The sequence below is a fragment of the Nelusetta ayraudi genome, unplaced genomic scaffold, assembly GCF_046127955.1.
Source record: "Nelusetta ayraudi isolate G7.1 ecotype Tasmania unplaced genomic scaffold, CSIRO-AGI_Nayr_v1 ptg000136l, whole genome shotgun sequence".
In the NCBI taxonomy this organism is placed as follows: Eukaryota; Metazoa; Chordata; class Actinopteri; order Tetraodontiformes; family Monacanthidae; genus Nelusetta; species Nelusetta ayraudi.
The window spans coordinates 5,353,707-5,376,330 of NW_027466186.1; the positions used below are offsets into that span (position 1 = coordinate 5,353,707).

Below are 22,624 nucleotides of genomic sequence, written 5' to 3' on the forward strand. Positions count from 1 at the left end.
GGAACTATTAGATAAATGCAAGAAACTGAAACGTGAAAATAAAGACACTCATACATGTGTGCATTAGGGTCCTCACATGCACACACGTGCAGTGTTGCTGTCTGCCTCCCACATGCAGTGTTTGTGACACATAGGAAAAGTCACTAGACCCGTACTTCCTCCCAAACAGAAAAGCAACAAGATAGGCCGTCTTACATGAAGCACACAGGAAATGTGTGGGTGAGTGCCTTTTTGTGTCAGTGTGTGTGTGTGTGTGTGTGTGTGCGCGAGAGAGAGAGAGAGAGAGAGTGAGAGAGAGAGAGAGAGAGAGAGAGAGAGACTGTTTTCGCGTGTGCGCACGTGGCACCAGCAGGTTCTGCCTGTAGGGCTCGTGACCGGTGCCTTATAATTGCCTCCCTTTGATTTCGCCCACTGACGCAAGTGTCTGCAGAGGGAACTGATCTTGTGAGTTGTGCTCTGTGCCAAGGGATGGGCACATCGCCAACGAAGCCTCGAATGACACACATAAAACTCAAAATGACATTGGGAGTTAGTAAGTTACTATTTGACATAGATTGGCTAATTTCTGACCCGTGGTTGCCTCCTTATTGCGCAGCCTCACCTAAAATGTGCCGTTAAGGCAGCACCCTGGACACAAAATCCATATCAGGTTTCATTTCTCCTTTCACGAAACTTCTGCTTTTTTATCAAACACATGGTAGTAATCGTTGGGTAACTAATCACTTGACGCTCGTGTATTGGTATGTGTGTGTGTGTGTGTGTGTGTGTGTGTGTGTGTGTGTGTGTGTGTGTGTGTGTGTGTGTGTGTGTTTGTGTGCCTTCCTATACAGGAGTTGTACGTTTGCAAAACATCCAAACCGGCACTTCCCCATGATTCAGTGAGAGCACGCACTTATCTTCGCTCACATGTACTGCTCTGCACCAGCAAGTGTGTCAGTGTATGCCTGCAGCGTACACGCCACAATATGTTTGCATTGAACTCCGTCATGTACATTGCGCGAGACAATACACACACACACACACAGTATGGGTAGATAGAAGCACACTTTTGCACTTCATCGAAATGCAAAAAAAACACAAGGCAGACAGGAAGGAGGTGGAAGACAGAGTGAGGCAGAGGGGGAGTCCTGGGGTTTGGGCATCTGCTAAAGCTTTGGGAAACTCAATCACATCACGGCTGAATGTGGAAGTCGTACCTGGTCGCAGTTAATCATGTCAGCACACAGCGCACTCGCACCCGCACGCACACAAGAGTGAGAACGCGACGCAGACGGGTGAAGGACGCCTTTTATGACTTCCATGGGGAAGAGTGTTCCCTCTAACCCACACATGCACACACGCAGGCGCGCGCACACACACACACACACATTAAACACACACTAGCCTGCATGACTTTGGACACTGTGTCTCACTGCTGTCTTCCCCTGCCATGAACATCTGTCACCCTGGCAGGATCCAGACTGCTAATAAACCCGGAAAGGCACATTCAGGTGCTTACACACACACACACACACACACACACACACACACACACACACACACACAGCGTTATCTATATTTCTCTTCATTACTCCTCCTGCGGCCCAACCGGCACAGCCAGCTTTGGCCCGACTGTTGGCGGTTTCAGCATTTATCACTGTGCGTGCGTCCTCGCGCGCACCTGCACCCCCAGCCAGCTCAGCAGAGCCAGGAAGTCCTCAGCTGCGACTTGTTTATCTGTTGTTGTTGTTTTTCAGATTCTTCTGCCCCTTTGGGAGAGACTACCACCCCTGTTTACATACATTCCGGCTGATCTTTATGCAACAATGAGCTGCGAGACGACGGCACCTGTTTCCCGTAAGAATCCCCGAGGTGCAACTTCCTTCGGTGCCAACAGGAAACTGTCTCTCAAGTGCTGTTTACTGACCGGCACAAAGGGAAAGTCTGTGCGTGCAAAGTTCACCTTTAGATATTATACAGAGGTGTAAATCCCCATCGTGCTGCAGGCAGTAAAACGCGCAGGTGTTACTGTCTGTAATCTTCAGCTTTTGAGCTCTAGGGGGAATATTTAGCAATGCACCGTTCAAAGGGGCAATTTTATTGCTACGGCTCTATAATCTTTGAAACTGGTAGTGAGGAGGTGTGTGTGTGTGTGTGTGTGTGTGTGTGTGTGTGTCCTCGTGCAACACCCTGCCCTACATTGTTGCCATTATTTTCCACTCAACACTGTTCAAATTTTTTTTTTAGAAAAATAAGCCATGAAGACGTGCCTTTCCTGCAAACAAGCAATTTTAATTCAAATTAGGGAGAAAACCACAAGGAACACTGAGAAACACACGCAGGAGGAATTTGTGGAAAATGAGAACTAATTAACCAGAGTTATAAAAATCCACCAGGTCTGGAAAAAAGAGGTTTTAAGATGGACCTTTGGAGCAGCTACTTCCAACATCCACTTTATAAAATGAAAGCAAGCCATCACTGAGGCTGAGGATGATTATTTGTATGACATTTAGTTCCTTTTTTTTTTTCCTCATTTGTTTGCCTCATCACATCAAATTGCCCCCAAACTGATATAAAATTTTCATCATTTTGGCTTTCTCACTCAGATTTGTTTTTCTGGGCTCAGGAAATTAATGGGTCAACATTTCCTGTTTCTGGCTGTACGCAGCCTGCCTACGGATGCTCTGAGAGTGATCGCAGCTGAATGTCAACTGTGGGAGCATGACACAGATATGCAAAGTGAACAGGGAAAAAAATAAGCTGTCATCCTTTATTTGCATTAACAAACATTTTCCAATAGTTGCTCGCCAAAAAGCAACATTCAACCATCGTAGTTCTCCTAATAATCAGACGCGCGCTCTTTTAATTAAACCAGCCTTGTTCATTATAAGGCACCTCACTGGAACACTGCAATATAACAACACACTCCTACTTCATAATAGTTGTATGGTTTCCCTGCCTCTGACATCACCATCTAATTATGCATTAAAATCTACCAACGCCAGAGCTGTGATTAGTGTACATTGCCGGTAAAAACCACATTAGCTTAGAGGCTCACCTTGGCAATCTTATTCCCGCACACATTTCCACTGTAGTGGCCTGGTGAGGATTCTTCTGGTGTTAATTAAACCGTCTGTCTTAGGGAGAATTAAGGTCGTGATCTCCCGGACCTCGGCACTCCCTCACTCCCTGGGAAGAAAGGAGAGAAGAAAAGAGACTTAATGAAAGAATAAAAGGGATGAAATGACTTAATGAACCGCCTAACGAGGCCTGCGGCCATTTAATAAGGGCTTATTAAAGCTTAATTAGAGCAGCACTCCAGCTTGTTTGGAGTCATTCACTGTTGACTTGTGGCTGATTGTATTTTTATGACAACTGGATAAACAGGAAAGCGTCAATTTCACTCGAGGATGCAAAGCGCTAGTGCGTGTGTGCGTGTTTGTGTGCGTGTGTGTGTGCGTGTGTGTGTGCGTGTGTGTTTGTATGTGTGTCTGTGCCACAAACAGGGATTCCAAAAATAATAGGACGATAACACAGGTTGACCTTTCAATCACACCAAGGCCCTGGAGTCATCATCCGGTCACATCGTCACGTTTGATTTACATCCAGCACCACATTCCAAAGCAACCTTTTCCTGAACCCTTAAAACAACAAAAAGCCAAAAAAAAATAAAAAAATGTGGACAACCATCACACTCAGCGATTGCAAAGCTTGTCTGACCATCGGTTATTATTCAGATTCTCATCCAAATGCTGTTTGATGCCTTCCCATTGAGGTGCAGTCAAAGGAGCGCATCCCTCACTTCTCCACACATTACTCAGACTCTTTTGCATCAAAGCAATATTGTGAACCTTGGCAAATGAATCACCAGGTTTGCGGAGAGCCCAGTGATTCAACGCGCAGACATCCCTCTTTATTGATTCACACACAATAAGTCGTGTCCCCTCGGGGACTACGACTGGAAACACATGGCAACGCGGGTGTAGAGGAAAGCCGACTTTCATTATTCAGACGGTGACGTCAGCGGCTCTGGGATGGCTGAGTCACCCTCACGAGACGCTGTTTTCTACCTATATGCGCCAAAACACTGCCCTCATTACTGCTGCTGAGTCTCTCTGAGTAATTTGGTTCATGGCAGTGAGGCAGATTTTACTTGGCCACAGGATGTGGGCATTTGTGCTGCCCCCTACGTGGACGCTGTAAAGACATTGTGAGCAACGGTTCTCTTTGAGTGGCTTTTGGCGAATAAGATCAGTAATTGCAGCAGCTTTTATTCCTTCATTCATTCATTCATTTATTCATGCATTCATTCATTTATTAAGCAGTCACTGCAGGCAGGATGGGCATGCTGTTTTTCACTCAGGGCAACCAAAGGGAGAAGGAGGTCTGCAAGTGAAACTGATCTGACAAACCACCAACACGTGTACACTTAAACACGACCACTTTTTTTCTTTTTAATGAAAGATGTATTGAGACTGAGGCCACTGTGGAGCTGCACGCATCCAATGTGAGTAAGACAAGGCAACATGTCAGATTTAATTCATGATAACTGTCTGGGATTGTGTTGGGCTTTGCTCCTTTGAGAGGTTGTACCGTACACACCATGGTACTTTTGTGTTTCAGTCATGTGTTACATTCAGTTTTTTTCTGTATCCACAACCAGTCTAATAGTCGAGTAGTTCACTCTCTTGTTAAATAACCACAAGGGTCTGAAAATAGAAGAGTATTGTGTCCCTTGGTTTCATTGCAGCTGACTATACGTCCTGTGGTAGAGCATAATGATGGAGAAGACCTCTGAGGCTCTGGCCACCTTAAGCTAAAGAGTGCACTGTGGGTTCACTGCACAGGCACACAAACTCTGGACACTAAATCAGGTCTCCAGTTGACTTAACAACTTAACTGACATGTGATTTAATGTGCATCACTGTTACTATAACTGTTCTTACTGCGAGTGGATAAAAACTGCATGTTATATTGCTTTGTTGAATACACGCTACAATACCCCATCACTTCCAACTCTTGACCTGGAGTGAGGACTAATTGCTCTCCATAGTACAGCATCCTCCTATAAAAGTAGTCCATCAAATAAACTCAGATAAAATGCATCTCATCCCGGCTGAGACTGCAAAAGGATCAACTTGTCTCAACTCAGCAGCTGACGAACAAACCCACGTCACAACAAATGCTGCTGAGGACAGATTTTTGTGTTTTCTTGCGTAACCTTGCAACCTCGAGATACCAAACGAGTTTGCTGCTGGGGTCGAACATGTGCACACTTTCACACTCACCGGCATATTTACTGATGCATCATGCCAGAGTGCAACTCAAGCGTGACGTCACGTAGCAGGCGGGCCTGTGTGAAAACAGCCTTGCGCTGGAGCTGCGTGCAGATGTGCATGCTGGAGTGTGATTCAGGTATTTGGTTTCTCCAGAGCAAAAACCACCGAGAGCTTTAGCGGAGCACACGCCCGTCTCTGGTTTGGTCTTTAAAAAAAAAAAAAAAAATCCCACTGTCAATTTCATAAGTGCTTCATACAGCCACTTGCATCGGTTGCCAGAGTCTGTTTTGCCCTCGGCGCTTCTGGTTTTAGTTGAACACAGCTGAATGACTGTCCAACGTGTGTACGTGGCGAATGACACCCTGCTTTCAAGTTTCAGTCATTTACTTCCCACAATCAAAACCAATTTGAGGGTGGCGGGGACTCAGAGTTCTCAGAGTTTAGTTTCAGGCGCAAATTTGGATTTCAAGCTTGAAACCCGAGTGCATGTGGTTGCGATTATTTCTTTAAACGACTTTAACCTTTCTGCTCCCTCGGTCTGCACCCGACGACGTCTGGGAACTGAGTTGGAGGCATGAAGGGGAGGGGGGAGGGAACGCAAGTCACACTCTAGAGGACTAATAGCCAGTCTTTGGCATCGCCACGCAGACGGGCTTGAAGCGTCACAGAGAGGTGCGTGAAGGCATTTCGCCTTCGGAGGAAGGTTTTGGAATTCCTGCGTTCACAGTTCACGGATGGTGCTTCCGCGAGTCCGCTGCCTGGCTGAAACACTTCAATCCCACCCTTGTCTTTCCACAACGCCAAACAGCTGACGATATCCGCTGCCGTCTGTTTTCCCCCTCCTCTTCCAGACACGTGTCAATTTTAATGTTGGAGGAATTTTGGTGGTGCCTGTTTTGTGTTTTTTTTGTTTTTTTTGTTCTGCTCCATGAGAATGATGTCAACCTTTGTGCTGGTCCTTCAGCAAAGAATGGAGGCTGCAAAGCAGCTGACAATTCCTGCACTAAAAGATGCCAACGCATCACATCATTTAGTTCCCCGCTTTCGCAGCTCTGTCAGCTGCACCCAGGAGAGTTATGGAGGCGGTGAAGGGGGGCGGATGATGTCATCTTTCCGAGGCTGCCTTAAATCCCAGGGTTAATATGCAAGTGCACTGAGCTCTGGACGATGATGATGATGATGTTGGTGGTGCTGGTCAGTGAAGTGGTCATGGTAGTGATCACTCGGATGACGTAAGCTTCCCAAAGTCTTTTTCCAGCACTTCTGCCCTTACCTCTGTGATCAGCTCAGATTCAATTTAATTTAATAGAAGAAGAAAAGAACTTGTTGTAATGAAGGAAACTCAGTTAGTTAGTATTATTAATAATACCATCAGTGTGTCATCAATTAAAACTAAATTAGATTTATTTTAAATTACTGCAGGGTGTGTTATAATTAAAATGTCTTTCTCTAGGAAATCGTAAAATTTCATTCTTTTTTTTACTTACTGCAGTTTTAGTAGCACTATTGTACTTTGAATCAATATTAAACATTCTCACAACTTTGAGCTTGTTTTTCTGTACTGTTTTTTTTTTTTAATTCTCAGTTGTGTGTTGGGTGAGATAATCTGTAATAGCAATTAGCTATTGGGAAAATAGAAAATGTGTCTAAACTAGAGTTCAATGCATTCTCACAACAACGTCTGAGTCAGGGTTTCGTGACAAACAGTGTTCCAGCATTCTCCAGGGAAAGGGAAAAAGACCGGGGCTTGTCATAAACAACCAAATGTGTGCATATCCAAAGTGTGATCCAAGTCTCAAGACTGTAAAGTGAAATTAAAGGGTGTTATTTGGGCTTTTTACGTCAAATCTTCACTGCTGTGGGAAAGTGAAGATTCTTTTTTTCTACTTTAAATAACATATTTTTAACCGAATTTTGGATCACAGAGCTTCTGGAGACTGAAATTATCCCAGACAAGCTGTTTTTAGTCCCATCTAATCCAGCTGTTCAGGCAGCGAGGCACTGAGGAGACATTGTGCTCATTGTTTGTACTCATGTCAAAAGCAATTACTGCGCTGAATAACTTCATATCATAATGAATCCCTGCTTCAGCCCAGCTGGAAAAAATCAGCGTTTCCATGGCTTTTAATCTCTCTTAAAATGCCCATTAATTTCCAAAAATTCCCTACTATTTGCCCATTTCACCCCATTGTGCTGGGGCTGAACAATAAATTATGTCACCCTGCCGCATGACTCCTTGCTCATTATGGTTAAACTGATAACACATGCGGGGAAGCTTTAGCTGTTAAAACATCTCAGCACCAAATAGCTGACTAGGCCAAGGCTTTGAAATGACTTGCACTTAGAAAAATCAATTGGGGCTTAAAAAAAAAAAAAAAGTCAATTTCTTTTCCTGTGTAGCAACAGACATCAATACAGGCTAAAAATATCACTGTCACATAATGTGAAAGATGCTATTATCCACAAACTTTACATGGAACACATGTCATGAATTATATGACTGGAGTTGTCATCCGTCCTTATCGCTTTAACAAACTGCTCCATGAAGAGTTTTCAAAGGTCACACAGGCTAAAAATGAGACTCACGTTCATAAAGCCAGAGGGCACATTTATCTTTTTTTCTTTTTTGCCACCCTTCATTTCCAGCTGTTTTTAACAATCTCTCCCATTTCCTATGTTTTCCTAGTTACACCCTCGTGCTCTAAAACTATATCTAGTTTTACACATGGCATGATGTCATCCTGCCTGTGGGGCTTTCCCACATTCGCGGCCCAGCCGATAACACATGTGGGGCGCTGTTAAAACACTTGGGTGTGTAGCACTTTTAAACTCCTGACTCATGTCTAACCTATGGAATGAAAAGGAGAGTTCGGCCAGGGGAAACAGACATCGTTTTCACCCCCAACTTCTCTGAAGGAGCTTCAGGGCTCAAGCTGTAAGTGCCTTACACAGCAAATCTGTCCAGTAATCTCTCCCTCAGCTCTGTCCTGATAGATAGATAGATAGATAGATAGATAGATAGATAGATAGATGAACAGACAGACAGAAAGATCCAGATTTTGAACTGTATATTTGTTAATAATAGTTATTAGACTGAATTATGGTTATACACTTGGTCTCTTAGTTAAAGACCGCTCAAGCAATGACCTACTAAAAGAAAAAAAAAAGTTCCTGCTCCCCACTAGGAAGGCGAAGGCAGAGTGGGTTAAACGCTGACTCACCAAAGTGTACTTTTGTGGCCGTGCAGCAGACCACCGGTCTGGTCTGATGTCAAACACAGTCGGAGCGATCATAAACAGCAAAAAATAAGCTTTCATGCAAAATGAGTAGACGCTAATTCCCCGTCTGGCCTCACGTTGGGGGCGGAAGAAACACTCTGAAAACAACTGCAGTCCCTGTGGGGCACTCAGGATAAACTCGGCTGATATGGAACCTGAAGAGGAAGTGGGACTTGTTTATGAGGGAAATGACTTCATTCAGCTGGGATCAGACTATGACCTCATGCTGACAAGATAATGGCTCAGACAGAAGGAGCGAGCCAGCAAGCTGTTTGGTTTCCGAAGTCACGTGTTCACGCACAGAGGTGAACAAGTGCACCTTGGCTATTTAAAACCTTTAAGTCTGCAGCTTAATAGATTTGGGAAATAGTCAATGTGCCACAATGGGTGACTTTCACTGATTTCATGATTTCTGTCGTCATTGCTGCAGTGTGTGTGTGTGTGCTTACATTTCAAAAATGAATGTGTATTTTTGTCAACATTCAGAGTTGAAGCTTTGATTCAGAATTTCAGTGAGTCTGCGCGTAAAACCTTTTTAGTTTTCCTGGACAGCCTCAAAGGTGTCCTGGGAGATTCGGATAAACAGGAGTTTTCAGTCAGTAGAAATTATTAAAAGAAAACAAAAACCATCTTTGTTCCTGAATTGTACTTTTTTATTTATTTATTTATTTATTTTTTATCTCCTAACTGTTATTCCAAGCCCATTGACTTACACAAGGGATCACTGCAACTTTCCAAAACAACATTCTGTTGCTCTGCACTTTCTATAAACTGGACTGTACTGACCTCTAATAGTCCTGGGGATTGGGACAGCGTGATTGAAATAAAAATCCTTCAAGCAAAAAAAAAAAAGAAAAGAAAAGGTTGCAGGGGCTTTGGAGGAGCTATTGGACCTCCCAAGAGCATATCTGGAATGAAGCCCAAAAACAAAGCCTGTTGCTGGGTTAAGAATCTTAGAATATGTCCTGTATAATGGAGCCAGAGAGCCAGTCCACGCCCGAGGACAGTGGTGGAAAAGTAATACGAGCCTGGCTGAAGAGGGATCTTGTGTTGTTTTAGAGACAGTTGCTGTTGAAATAATGACAGTGTTTGGGAATAAAATAATAGTGGGTGTTTGGTGTCAGCCAACGTTTAGTTTACTGTGCAGCTGTTTCCCACCAAAACAGGGGCTAATTAGAAAAAGATTGTTTCTGCTTAATGAAGAAAGTGATGCTAGTTCTCTGTCACAGAGTGTGTCACCGACCATAGTCATTTATGTGGAAGTGGGAGGCTGCTGGGGCCCTAAAATGGGATTTTTCTTTTCCATTTTTCAGCACATTTTATATAAAATAAATTAAGGGCTATAAATGTGACTAATAAAAGATTTTAAGGGCCTGTAACAGGGACATAGGAACTGCTCAAATGCCACAACAAAACAGATTGCCAGGGATTACATAACGACATCATTAATTATAGTTGGGGTCCATGTTTGCCTCACAGTCAGGACTTTTCATAAACCAGGACAGCAAAATACATTAATTAGTTAGACTGTTGGCAGGTAGCTGAAGATACAAGAACTTTGTTCCATATCTTAGAGGACAGAAGGATACACACACACACACACACCCATACACACACACAGGTTAAGGGTAAATTATGTGCATTATGTTTTGATTGAGTAGCCTGTTTTCTGGTATGTGAAAGCTTTTCAGACACTTTGCGGACATGCGGGTGTGGATGCACGTGCACGTACGAGACTAACTACATTTTCCCAGCAGGACAACCAATGTCATCGCATCTGCAAGCGCCATGTGCAATGTGCTTAGCGTGGGTGTTTGGCCGGTTTGTGTCAATTTCAAATGAATGTCAGTATCCAGGGATTTCCAGTGTATTATAGAGCTGCTGCGACACGATCGTGTTGGTTCAGCTGTTCGCGGTGTTAGTGTTGCGTCTGATTGGCAGATTAATGTGAGCACTCCACGCTGATGAGCTCAGTTGGGCATTGCCACTTGCCTATTTGAGATGATGCATAATACTATGGATAATGGCCAATTGGTGGCTAACTACCAAGTGGAATTGTCGCTCTGCTGTAATCACAGACAGGAAACAGGAAGCAAACTCCTGTCTCTGTGTTCGCGGCCCCGTGTTTGCATGCCCTTGTACAACCACTTGCCTGTTGTGGAGGACAGTGTTATGAGAGGGTAATGTTGCTAGGAGAACCATTTATAGACAAATACCCATCTATTGCAGCGAGGTGTCTTCACTGTCAAGGCTAATACAGAAATGAGTGTTGTGGGGGGGGGATCATTCACCCAGAATTGGAATTGCACACAACACAATGGCGATGAACAGCCCCGGACTGGCAAAGAAAATCATCCCTGGTATTTGAGGTCTTCACCGGCCCGATGCCAAAACCACGCCCACTGAATGAAGACACTTCACATTCATTTTGGCCATATGGTTTTACTGTTGTAAAAAAACAACAGTAATAACAGTGTTCTAAATATATATAGAACCAAACAATCTCTTTCTGGATACATCACTTAATGAGAACAAAAAATAAATAAAGAGGCATGTGAACGTTAGGATGTCAAAATTACTGACATTTCTGTCAATGAAAGCCTCTCATAATGTAGAGTCTTTATATTGCAAATGCAGCAGTCTCCTCAGCCTCAGCAGGTTCATCATCACCACCTACATCTCCTCCTTGGGCTGCGGCTGCAACGCCATCCACCTCCTTATCCACCACGTCACAGACAATAGGTGACTTGGATGTAGCAGCAGTGGCACTAGCAGCCGGTGTCGGTGACGACGCCTCCGAGCCCGCGCCCTCGCTGACAGCGCCGCTCTTTACAGCAGGCTGCTGCTGGGCGAACAGCTTTGTAATTTTTTAGACATTTACCCGCATCTGCCTCCAGACGTTTTCTTTTTTTTGTCTCGCACCTCCTCCGCACCACCTTTGACTTTTTTGGTTTGTTTTCGCTTGATTTTTTTAATTGCAAATTTATTTCTGATGACGCCGGTCCCACCTTCAATTAGCGTATCTAAGCCCGCCACCTTTTTTTGAGGTAATCACGTAGACGTGTGGAGCAAACCATTTTTTTGGGGGGAGAGGGGGGGGGGTCGGAGTCTCAACCTACCTCTACCCAGTCACAATCACCTCACACACCCCCTCGACAATGGATAATGGACCGGGCCGCCCAGTTTCTAGGGCCGGCTGATGAGCGGTGGCTGCATGTTTTTATTATTATCAGATTTTTGGGGGGGAAGGCTTGGCAGCCCCAGAGACTGCCGGCCCTTCTGGATTCTGCCAGAAATGCCAGACCGGCCAGTCCGGGGCTGGCGATGAAGGTGACACTTCAGAATTATTGTCCTGGTGTGAGTCTAACTCACAAAAGGAAAACATCCAGTGTCAAAACAATGGAAAACCACAGGGGGCTGTATGGGGGTTTCTTGTAGCATGTAAACAAAAGTGGCCACACGCCTGTGTTGGAGGCTAGTAGTAGCAGTAGTAGCAGTAGTAGTAGTAGTAGTAAAGAGACATGTTTTGCCATCATTCCATGTTGATTTTATTTTGTTCTCCATTTGGATACATGGTCACAATTGGCACTGGGAAGTCTTCTTTCAGTTCAAGAAATCTCTATTAGCTCATGTAATTAAAATTGTACGCAAACTCATACATACTTCAAGAAGAAATGTGCAAAACGATATATATTTGAAACATGAAAAATAACATTTAAATAGTAAAAATAAAAATCAATTTAATGAAGAATTATCTTCCCAACCGTTGACAGAGGAGTAGAGGGAATAAATTTACACAAACAGAGTGGTCCCATTCGACCTTATTAACAAAGTGGGCCGCTAATGCTAACTTTTAATGGTGTGATCCACTCACATGCTGATTTTCACTGAATTCTTAATGAAACATTTGCATGTTGGAAAAACATATTGCTGCTCTGCAGCCCCGGGACCCCAAGTCAGATTTCATTTCTGTCTTCGGCTGCTGTCTGAACAGTGCACGGTGAAGTTCATTTGGATGCACGGGAAGGGGACCATCATGTAGCAGCATGTGTCCTTGGACAAAAATGTAATTTTAATTCTCAAGGTGTTGTTAAAGTTAATTAAACCGCTGACGTATATTGAATAGCTTCCGAGCGCATTCAATATAAATAGTGCAGCTGTCATGTGTGTATTTGGATACTTAATTCAAATACTTTTGTGTTCTATTTAATCTCTACAGTATTGATTGGCTATTAAAGCTGCATCTGTTTTTTTCTCTCGACAGGAATTTGATTTTAATCGCCGGCACCACTCGCAATTTCACCTTATGGACTCAAACTTTGTGGGAAAACAATTAAAGACCTGAAGCCTAATCATTGAAATGCACAGGCTGCTCCTACTGATCTACTACTCACACGCACCCCCGCATGCTTGCACACACACACACACACACACACACACACACACACACTGCAAACACTGTCCTCTAAATATATATATATACATATATATATATATATATATATATAAAAAAAACATTGCACTAAGCAGTCATGGCGTCTCCTCATGCAAGGAAGAGCAAACATAAAATAAAAATGCAAGAGCTGGCAACAGCTTTTTAATGCTGCTATAAATCAAGAAGGGCCATTGGCAGGCTGGTAACTCTGAAGCAATCACTCCATACACACACCCAGAGACATGCAAAACACACACGCACACACACACACACACACACACACACACACACACACACACACACACACACACAAACAGATCAATAGATGCAATAGAAATACACGAAGGGACAAATGGACGGACAGACGCAAACATTCTGCAGCAGACAGTCACTTTGGATATGAGGGTAGACACAGGCCTCCTTTTCAAAGGTGGCTTGGGAGGGAGGGGCACCAGGAGCGGATAAGGTAGCCGGCGTATTTCACCTCATTCACCGGCTGACATGGCCTCTCAAAGAAACCTTTCATTACATGTTCAGAGCAGTCGGCTCAGTCTGCCCAGTGCCGTCAATTTAGCTGACATAATACACCGGGCTGGGTCTCCACTCTTTCATCCGGAGGGGGATTTTTCATCTCATGATGTTCATACAGAAGGAACTGGCAAAAAAAGAAGAAGCGCGTGTGCGCAAATCCTCAGAAGTCCAAAGACCCTAATACATCGGTTAAGTTTTTTTTTTTTTTTTTAGTGTTCCAGCAGTTAAACCTGGTTAACCGCCAATCCGGCCAGAACAGAAAAAAGAAGATACCTCGAGGAAGTAGTAGTAGTAGGAACACCTTGAAAGAGATCCTTTCACCTTAAACTGGAACATTTGCATTACCTTGTTTTATTTTTTTTTTATCATTCAGGAAAATGTGGTGGAATTGGAGCTGGAGCTCCAGGAACACCAGCATTTTACACCTCCACCTGCAGCGGTGTTTTTTTTTTAAGTGTGCTATTTACTTTTGCCCTTTTCCGGTTTCAGAAAGGGCAAAGCAGCCACAGGTTCATTACACAGTCGCATGTGTGTAGGTGGAGCTGGTCTAACATCCGCATCAGTTCATCGGTTTTTGGCTGAGTTGAGCTTTGCTACATGTGTTTTGCGGGTCACATATGGAATCTGAATGGTTCCTTTCAGTAAATCACCAACTCGAGGGAGGGTTAGCCTGGGCGCGATGAGTTCTCACATGGCTGTGCAGCGAGAGGAAGCGTACACAGCCACAGAGAGAGCCTCTCAAAGCTCTCACCTTAAAATAGAGCACATCAATAACATTCTCATGTTGAGGGAAGATGTGAGAGGATTGGCTGGGTTTTTTGCTTTCCGCAGGACGAGCTCTGCCCGTCCTCTTGTCTCTCGCTGAAGCGTTGTAGGCCACCCACAGATCATATAGACACTGCCTGCATCTGTCTCTGCCTCGCTTCTTCCCACCAACGCTCTGTCTGGCTAAGCTGACCTTTTTTAAACTGTTTTTTTTTTTTTTTCCTTTTTGTTTTGGATTACATAAGATTATATAACTAAACCGTCTAACACATGGCTAAAGGCAAAGCAAAAACGCCAAAGCTTTCGCAATGTACTTGTCTATAGGCTTGTTTTTATTTTATTGATCTTGACTTTATAGGGCAAACCAGGTTTAAAACAAACCAAAGTTGCGGAGAGGGGGGAGGTTCACTAGACTCCGGTTCAGAAGACAAGGTGTAACAACCAACTCAGCATCAGCCTGTGATTCACTGAGCAACTGTCAGTCAGCTTCATATGTCCAAACCCCCTGCTGCGCCCACACAGGGCATGGAGGTATTTCTTTAGGTGATTTATTATTATTTTTTTTTTTTTTTAACAAGATTAAACAGCTAAAGTAGAAAAAAAAATGTCTCGGCAGCTCAGACGGCCTTTTTCACACTGTGAAAGTGCAGGATCCAGACACTGCATTAAGCTTTGCTGCCTCACAGCTCAGCACTGTCTTATTTCAGCTGCTTTGGCAGCCAAGCACTCAGTAAACACCAAACCATCCATCTGCTATTACTCATACAGACAAACTTAAAAACTGCAGCCCCTCATCGAAGCCTTGTCGTACGTGCAAGGCTTCAACTTGAAGATGTTAAAAGCTAAAAGAATCCGGATCAATCAAAACCCCAAATTATCCTTCCGCCTGGACTCCAGTGACACTCATGCCTCAGATGATGAACTGTCCCCCAAAAAACAAAACATAAAACCTTTGTGTGAATTAAAAAGAACCGACATGTTTAGCTGTTTTTCCAGAGCTGCCTGTAATAAGAGATATTTTCTGAAATGTGTTGCCAAAAAAGGATTTCCCTTCCGGTAAAGTGGGATTTTAAAAAAAGAACCAGCCTCTCTGCTGCTCTTCATCAACCAGTAGACATGTCAAAGCTCATGAGTCCATGAGTGACTTTGAGTCTTCGCTGCTCGCTTCGCTGAAGACACATCTTTTTGTCTGACTTGTAATTCAACTCAGCATCCTTGCCCTAGCCCATGCCTCTATGGCTATTGTTAATGATTATTCAATCATAGGCTTGAATAAATAGCGCCACTGTGGAAAATCAAAGCTCAATCCCAGTCATTTATTAGCCGTGCAAAGGATAATGTTTTTGATGAGTGAAAGCCACTCAAGGGTTATATTGTTATTATTCTCTCCTGTGATGGGGCGGCTCTGTAGCTAAGTGTGACCTCTGACCCCAATGAAACAGGGTATGACCATGAAGATCAATAAAGCATCTTTTAATAGTCAGGACATCTGAGAAAGGAGCCTTATAGGCTAATGATCTTTGAGACCTTTAGTGCAATTTCCAAGACATGGTTCACTTAAATTTGCATCAGCAGTGTACCTCTGCTAAAAAAGATCTATTGGCACAAAGAGACGGGAGATAATAGACTGTCACACAATACATTCAATGGTCATGTGATGCGATTGCCGTCTCTGATGTACACGGGCTCTCATCTCTCATCATTCGGGTCATTAAAGGCTACCGTGTGTGTGTGTGTGTGTGTGTGTGTGTGTGTGTGTGTGTGTGTGTGTGTGTGTGTGTGTGCGCGCGTGTGTGTGTGTGTGGGTGTGCTGGAACTTCAGATTCTTGTAGACAATCAAACTGGAGGCGCAAAGTTCTCAGAGAAACAACAAAGCTGAAACAGGTACAGACAAAACACAAGCAGACACAGGCACACTGTCGCAAGGATGAACACACACATTTGGCCACCCAGGATGTGAGAGAGCAGGAGAGAGAGCGGCAGAGAGAGAGCGAGGTGGAAACTTTAAACTGTGTTTATAACCTAACTCCGGATTATAGGGTAGACTGAGAGTGAGAGAGGAGTTTTAGTTGTTCAGCTGTAAATAATTAAAACAGAGCCCACCGCGCGCACACACACACACACACACACACACACACACACACACACATGCACTCAGTAACCCCTATTATCTTTATTAATACTTCCCTTCCTGATACTAGTAGTCAGTGGTGCAGAGAGAGGTAGGGCTTTCTTGTTAAAAAACAGTATTTTTCCTCTCTTCCTGTCTGACAATGGGTCATACATATTGCAAATCCTGCAGATCCTTTTATTTACAGTCACCTCACAGAACACAGCAGCTAACAGCGTGCCTTGACACGTGCAAATTTACAGCTCAGCTTTTGTGGAAAGCAAACGAAATACACATCCAGTAATCCATTATTTGATGGCTTCTTTTTTTCTCCTTATGTCTGAGAGCGCAACATATCCTCTTGTTCTTTCCCTCTGTAAATCTCCGGCTCCTGCGTCAAGTCTGAAAGTTTTCAAAGGGAACCTTCAAAGGCTTAAAAAATTTCCTTTAACTCCGTTGGGATTTTTTTTTTTTTTTTTTGTCTTTTTCCGGCCAAACTGACATGCAGAGTAAAATTAGTAAAGCTTGGCCAACATCGCCGACATGTCGCAGGGGGGACCGGCACGCAGGACCACATTTGAGGCTGGTAACGTTATAACCCGCAAGATCCGTTTTTGTCTGCACCAAAAAATCATTCTGAAAAGTTTCAAAGCCACCATGCAGCGCTGTCAGCTGCAAACCATTTACTGTGGAGGCTGCAGACGAGCTGCCAAGTCCTAAACGACACGTCTTATTGGCAGAGCTGACACACAGCTGAAAGCTTTACAGATGAAAGACTTCTCCTGTACGCGGCCTGAGGCTAATAAAAGTATTTATAGTGTGAACAGGTCGGCGTTGCCACGATTACTTTTAGAGTGTAATCTATTACACATAGGGTATAACCCCGCATCAAGAAAGAAACAGAAATCATACTCGGAACCTTTGAAGATAATTAACAGCAGTTCATCAGATGATCTCTGTACCATTGACTGACATGTTGTACTTTTAATGAGGCAGGAGTAACAGAATATGTAATGTGCTTAAGTGATTGAATTTAACAAGAAGGCCATTTGTAAAATCCAATCATTGTACACACAATGATTTTTTTTGTTTGTTTTTTTTTTCCATTTTTGAAGGTTTTTTCCACTTTTTGGATTATTTCCATTGCAAATTCAACAACAGATCTTTCAGATCTTTTTATTCTGATTTAGAAATCCAAAATAAACATAAGATATACACACATTTGCTCTTTGCTGCACGGTTTCATTGATAGGCTGCCAAACAATGCATGTCCGAGCCAAGGATTTCACACTGTAAGGGGTCAAAGGATCAGTGCGTGTCAGATGTGCAGTTGACAAGACTCATTAAAAATACACTCGTCCAAACACAAATGCACGCAAAACTACAACGGAAGCTACAATGGATGCTGATTTGAATTTCGCGGGCTTGTAAGCCATGAACTCTCTGACCTTGACAGCCTTGCGCCTTGTGGCCACTGATGCTTCAGAAAAGTTCATCTCACACCGCAGCTCATTTTGCTGTTTTCCTGCCCAACGGTTTTGAAACTTCCTCTAGAAAAGTTTTCTCCCAAACCTACAAAGAATAGTCCGAGGTCCCTCATGTCTTTGGGCTTCTATCAACAACATCGATGACAGTAAGTCAGGTCTGATGAAGTTGTCATATTAGTGTTGGGAACAAAGATGGCCCATACACATCACATGGAAAATCACTCTAGAAGACAAGTCAACACAAACGTTGAGCTGGTGTCACTACTATCAATAAAATGTCTCATTTGATTTGATGAATATGAGGAACTCTAACATTTATGATAGTTTTAAATTAATTGAAGTGGGTGCTCCTGGGTCTATTTCAATAAAAAGCCTCGTTAGATGAAGGACAGAAACATACCTTGTTTCATAACCTCTTAAACTAAGTGTCACTCCCCTTGATGAACATCTCAGTAAAGCTAGTTCAGGTGTCGGCACATGGACACTGAAGCCGCAGCTGTAAAAATATGTGGCCGTGACCACAGCGGAACAACTTTGACAGGTGAATTGCAAGATAACTCACTCATCCTCACAAAGGGCATTGTCAGGATGTAGTTTCCAACGTGCAGCAGCTGGGAGCTATAGAAATCTTTAAACCTTACAGACTCTGCAAAGACGACCTCGAAACGCCCCTAGAAGGCTGTGATTTCAGGTCTGAAACCTCGCAAATCTCTCCTTAAAAGCTCCAATCAAACATATTTTGACCTTAGTAGTAGAGAAAAGCCTTCTTGTCCTTGTATTTGTAACAAAAGCTACAAGCTGGCTTGTATGCAAAAGCTGCTGCTAAACAAAACTGGGTGAGAAAAGTGCAATAGTGGCAGATTTATTTTAATGCATTTGCATTAAAAGAAAAACACAGCACCACACTCAAGGCTTTTCTCAATGGACAACATATTTCCACTTTAGTGCTGTCTGGCGTTGGGGAGAGTTACATTAAAGACGCGCTTCCAGTGTTGCCCCTCACACCACTGTGTTGCTACCAAGTGGCTCTGCTGGCAACAAAAAAATTGGATTTGTCTGCCTTGAATGTGATAGACAGAAGGTTATACCAGTAACCTTCCAAGTTGTTTTATTTATTTATTTATTTTTTAAAGGGCCTATGCTTTCCAAACGTTCCCTGTGGGCTCTTTCCCAGATAGATACATGAAGTCAATCCAAACGATTTTGGGAACTGCTCCATCTGGCATGTGGGTTACTTCAACAAACATCACAAATATACACCACTGAATAAATTGACTTTAATTGCATGTACCGTTTAAAAATGAGTTATCCACTTCTGCCAATCGCCTGTGTCTGGAGAAAAACGATTATAATACTGCGTGAATTACTTAATGGCTGCTATTTGCACATACACAAAGCGTTTTTGCATTTTGTTTGATAGAATCAGTTTCTATTTGCACATTGTGAACTTTATGGAGCACCGTGTTGTTTCCTGTTGCTACAACGGCTTTCACATGTAATGACAGCACGTCGGCTCGAGACTGACCCACTTTGTTTAAAGTCTAAAATGATTCATGACACTGTTAGTAAAGCATTTTGTCAGTGTAATAAAACCTAATGAGATTTTTATATTCTCTAAACTGTGCCACTCCGGATGAGGTTAAAAAAAAATCTTCAGGACACAAAGTCCTTTCTAACCGCATATGAGGGATACATGTAAAACATCAAGGTAGAAAAGAGTTTAATCATTAGACCAACTGGCACGTTAACAACTGGTTCTATTGTTTTATAAGCATTTTCAAACAGACATTTCCAAGAAATATGCAGGGAAACAAATCATGAAAATAATGCTGTAGTAATGGTTGAGATTACACTCAATTACGCAAAGGCTCAGAGTTGGCACATTCTACTGCAGAATCTGGGCCAGGTTCACTTTGCTGGTGGTCAGATCACATCAGCCACTAAACAAAAAGACCCCCCTCCACCCCCCACCCGGACCCAATATTCCTTATTTCATCTCTCCATTCCATCTCCTCCCCCTCCACTTTTATTCATCCTGTCCATCTATCTGAATCCACACACACCCCTTTCACTCTCGCCATAAGTCTAACCTTTGCAATGTCAAGTCTGCACTTTTTCATTAAGCTTACACAATAGACCCTGAGCCGGTTTCCACTCTTTGTCAGAACAACACCGATGATTACAATCTCAATCTTCTAAATGTCCTCATGCAGGAAATACTCAATTTCATTTATAACCTTTAATTTCGCTCTCAATCACTTTAACCTTTCATTTTGCCCACAACAAAAGGACTGTTATGTTCATTCTGTCCCGACAGAGATTTATAATGGACCTTATCATCACAAATAATGGACATGCTTCATTTTGGTCCTTCGCAGCAGTTATATACTGAGTGATAATAATTATGATTAAAACCTCTTACGATAATGTGGTTCACAGCATTTTGAAAGAAGGATTTTTTTTTTAGGTTGAGAGACTTAAGCCTGGTCTAAGACTGCATTTACTGCAGATCAGTTCATTGAACCTTTTTAGCCTTGAAAGTGGAATATCACTTTGCCCTACATTATACGTGTAGTCCTGTTTAAAAAACACAAGTGATCTCCCAAAGGCAAGACATCTTTGCTTATGGTCATAAACAAAATAATGTTTCAGATCAGATGATTTACAACTATCTGAGCTGATGTGTATTGATCAGTTACAAAACAAGAATTTATGGAAAATGCTTGACAAAAACATTGTTTTCAAACATGGACTGCACTTTCCAGCACCTTCACGGTACCCCAAAGCGCTTTACAAGTTCACCCATTCATACACACATTTATACACCAATGGGTGGCTGGACTAATCAATGTTTCCTACAATGGATTGGTCATTGTTTAGACGGAAGGAATTATAATATGAATGTCTTATTTTCATTAAAGTAATACTTATTAGGTTTATGCTGTATTGACTAAAAAAAAAGTATTTAGACTATTTTGAGGGTTTTTTTTACCTGTATTTGAGTTTGTGTTTTGGCTTTTTTTTTTTTTTTTTTTTTTTTTTTTTACATTTCCAGCAAAAAGTTGCAATACCAGGGGATAACCAGTTTGTCTGCTTCAGCTTCATGCAAGCCAAGTAGTATCTAATGATAAGTTGCACTAGGCTCCGGTCAGTTGCACTAGGCTCCGGTCATCCTGAAATAATGTCCTCACAATAAAGGGTTAGGATAACAACGCTATATTTCAACGAAAGAATGAAAATTCATCCAACATTTTAAAAAATATGCAGGTTCTTACTGCGAGAACGACTTTGAATCACAACTGCTTTCAGTCAAACGCTGCCGCCCCACAACCACACCGCACACACATAGGTTCATTGTGATGGCGAGTCAGGGTGCCTTTTCTCAGCAAAAACTCCTTTAAACTGTGACGGAATGGATCATTATAACTGTCTGCGAGTGCTCTCTGAGCGTCAGGCCAAAACAAAGCCACTCTCCTCGCGCCCCTTATCTCTGCTATAGCTCGCCCTTATCTCACAAATGGGCCCCATACAGATAGACAATCATCACATACATCAATGGCAGGAAGGTGGACAAACACCCACAGCGCACACGCATCACACACGTTGATAGCACTGGGCTTGATCCTTTTTCATTTGCAGTGAAAGACAGTGCATTGAAAAAAAGGGAAGAAAAAAACGGGGAGGTGGGAAGGTGTCGGGGTGGGGGGGACCCTTTTTTCACAGATGAAATGAAAAGCTCGTGTTGCAGCGATCTGTCAGAGCAAGCGGCGGGTTCAACGCTGGGTCAGACTACCGGGGGATTTTTATTTTTTTTTCCACCACCATGTTCCCTCTCAAATTACATGGCGCAAGAGAAGGCGTATAAGGAGGGGAAGGGGTGATACTCAACAGCTGAGGTGAGAAAGATGGATATATTGACAGAGAGAGAGAGAGAGACTACCACTTCAAACAGCTTCGTGTTTTCGATGCTCAGCGCTCATCTCATATGCTGCCTTTTTGCCAAATATCCACCCAATTAGGCACTGAGGCCAGAAGCAGCGCGGCATACTAAAGAGCAAATCAGATTGCGGCCAATCGAGCGTTGATGGCGTGAGCGTTTGCTGAGAGAGAGAGGAACGAGGCCAAGAGGAAGAAAGAGACATCAGGTAGCCGGAAGGTCAGTAGGGCGGGCATTCCGCATCAAGGCAGCCTCTATCTGTTCCATTCTCCGTCCTCCCTCCATCACACCCTCGCTCCGGCTCTCCGTCATCCTGTCACTCTCTATTGCCTCGTCCCCCTCGCTGGATCCTACCTCCGCTCCCACTGCTCCTGTTTCAGTGGAACACAGGCTAGAGAGTCAGTTCAATCACCGACTGAAAATGACCGCAGGCGCTGAGAGAGGAGTACGAGGCATTGTGCAAGTGTGTGTGTGTGTGTGTGCGTGGTGGGGTTGGGGGGCAAAGAGAGGTAATGAGACAGAGAGGAACAGAGGTGCTGCTGCTGCTGCTGCTGGTGTCGGCGGCAGGGTGTGGGGGTTCGTGGAGGTGGCGGGGGCGTATGATGGACGCGGAGGTGGGCGAATGAGGGAGCGGCAGGGGGAGGCGTCGCCGTCCAATGAGAGTCGGGGTTAAAAAGTCGAAGGCATCATAAGCATCAAAGGCAGACGACAGAGGCCATTCTTCCTGCTGTCTGCTCTGTCTTCTCCTTTCAAAAACAAAGCCGCACTGTTCCCACTGAAATATGGCTCGCTCCCCGCACAGTGAAGACGTTTCCTCGTGCGC

The 22,624-nt window shown here is 43.5% G+C and overlaps 1 long non-coding RNA gene across 4 annotated transcripts in view; it reads right to left on the bottom strand.

The window, feature by feature from the left end:
* The window catches only part of LOC142879457 (uncharacterized), a 69,699-nt gene that overhangs the window by 16,547 nt on the left and 30,528 nt on the right, over nucleotides 1–22,624 (bottom strand). For 2 of the 4 annotated variants that reach the window (XR_012925304.1, XR_012925302.1), the window contains exon 3: nucleotides 3,038–3,168. This is a non-coding gene — a long non-coding RNA (uncharacterized LOC142879457). Of the gene's footprint in view, nucleotides 1–2,728; nucleotides 3,169–22,624 lie in introns of those variants that run through there. The other 2 variants (XR_012925301.1, XR_012925303.1) reach the window with 1 other exon arrangement.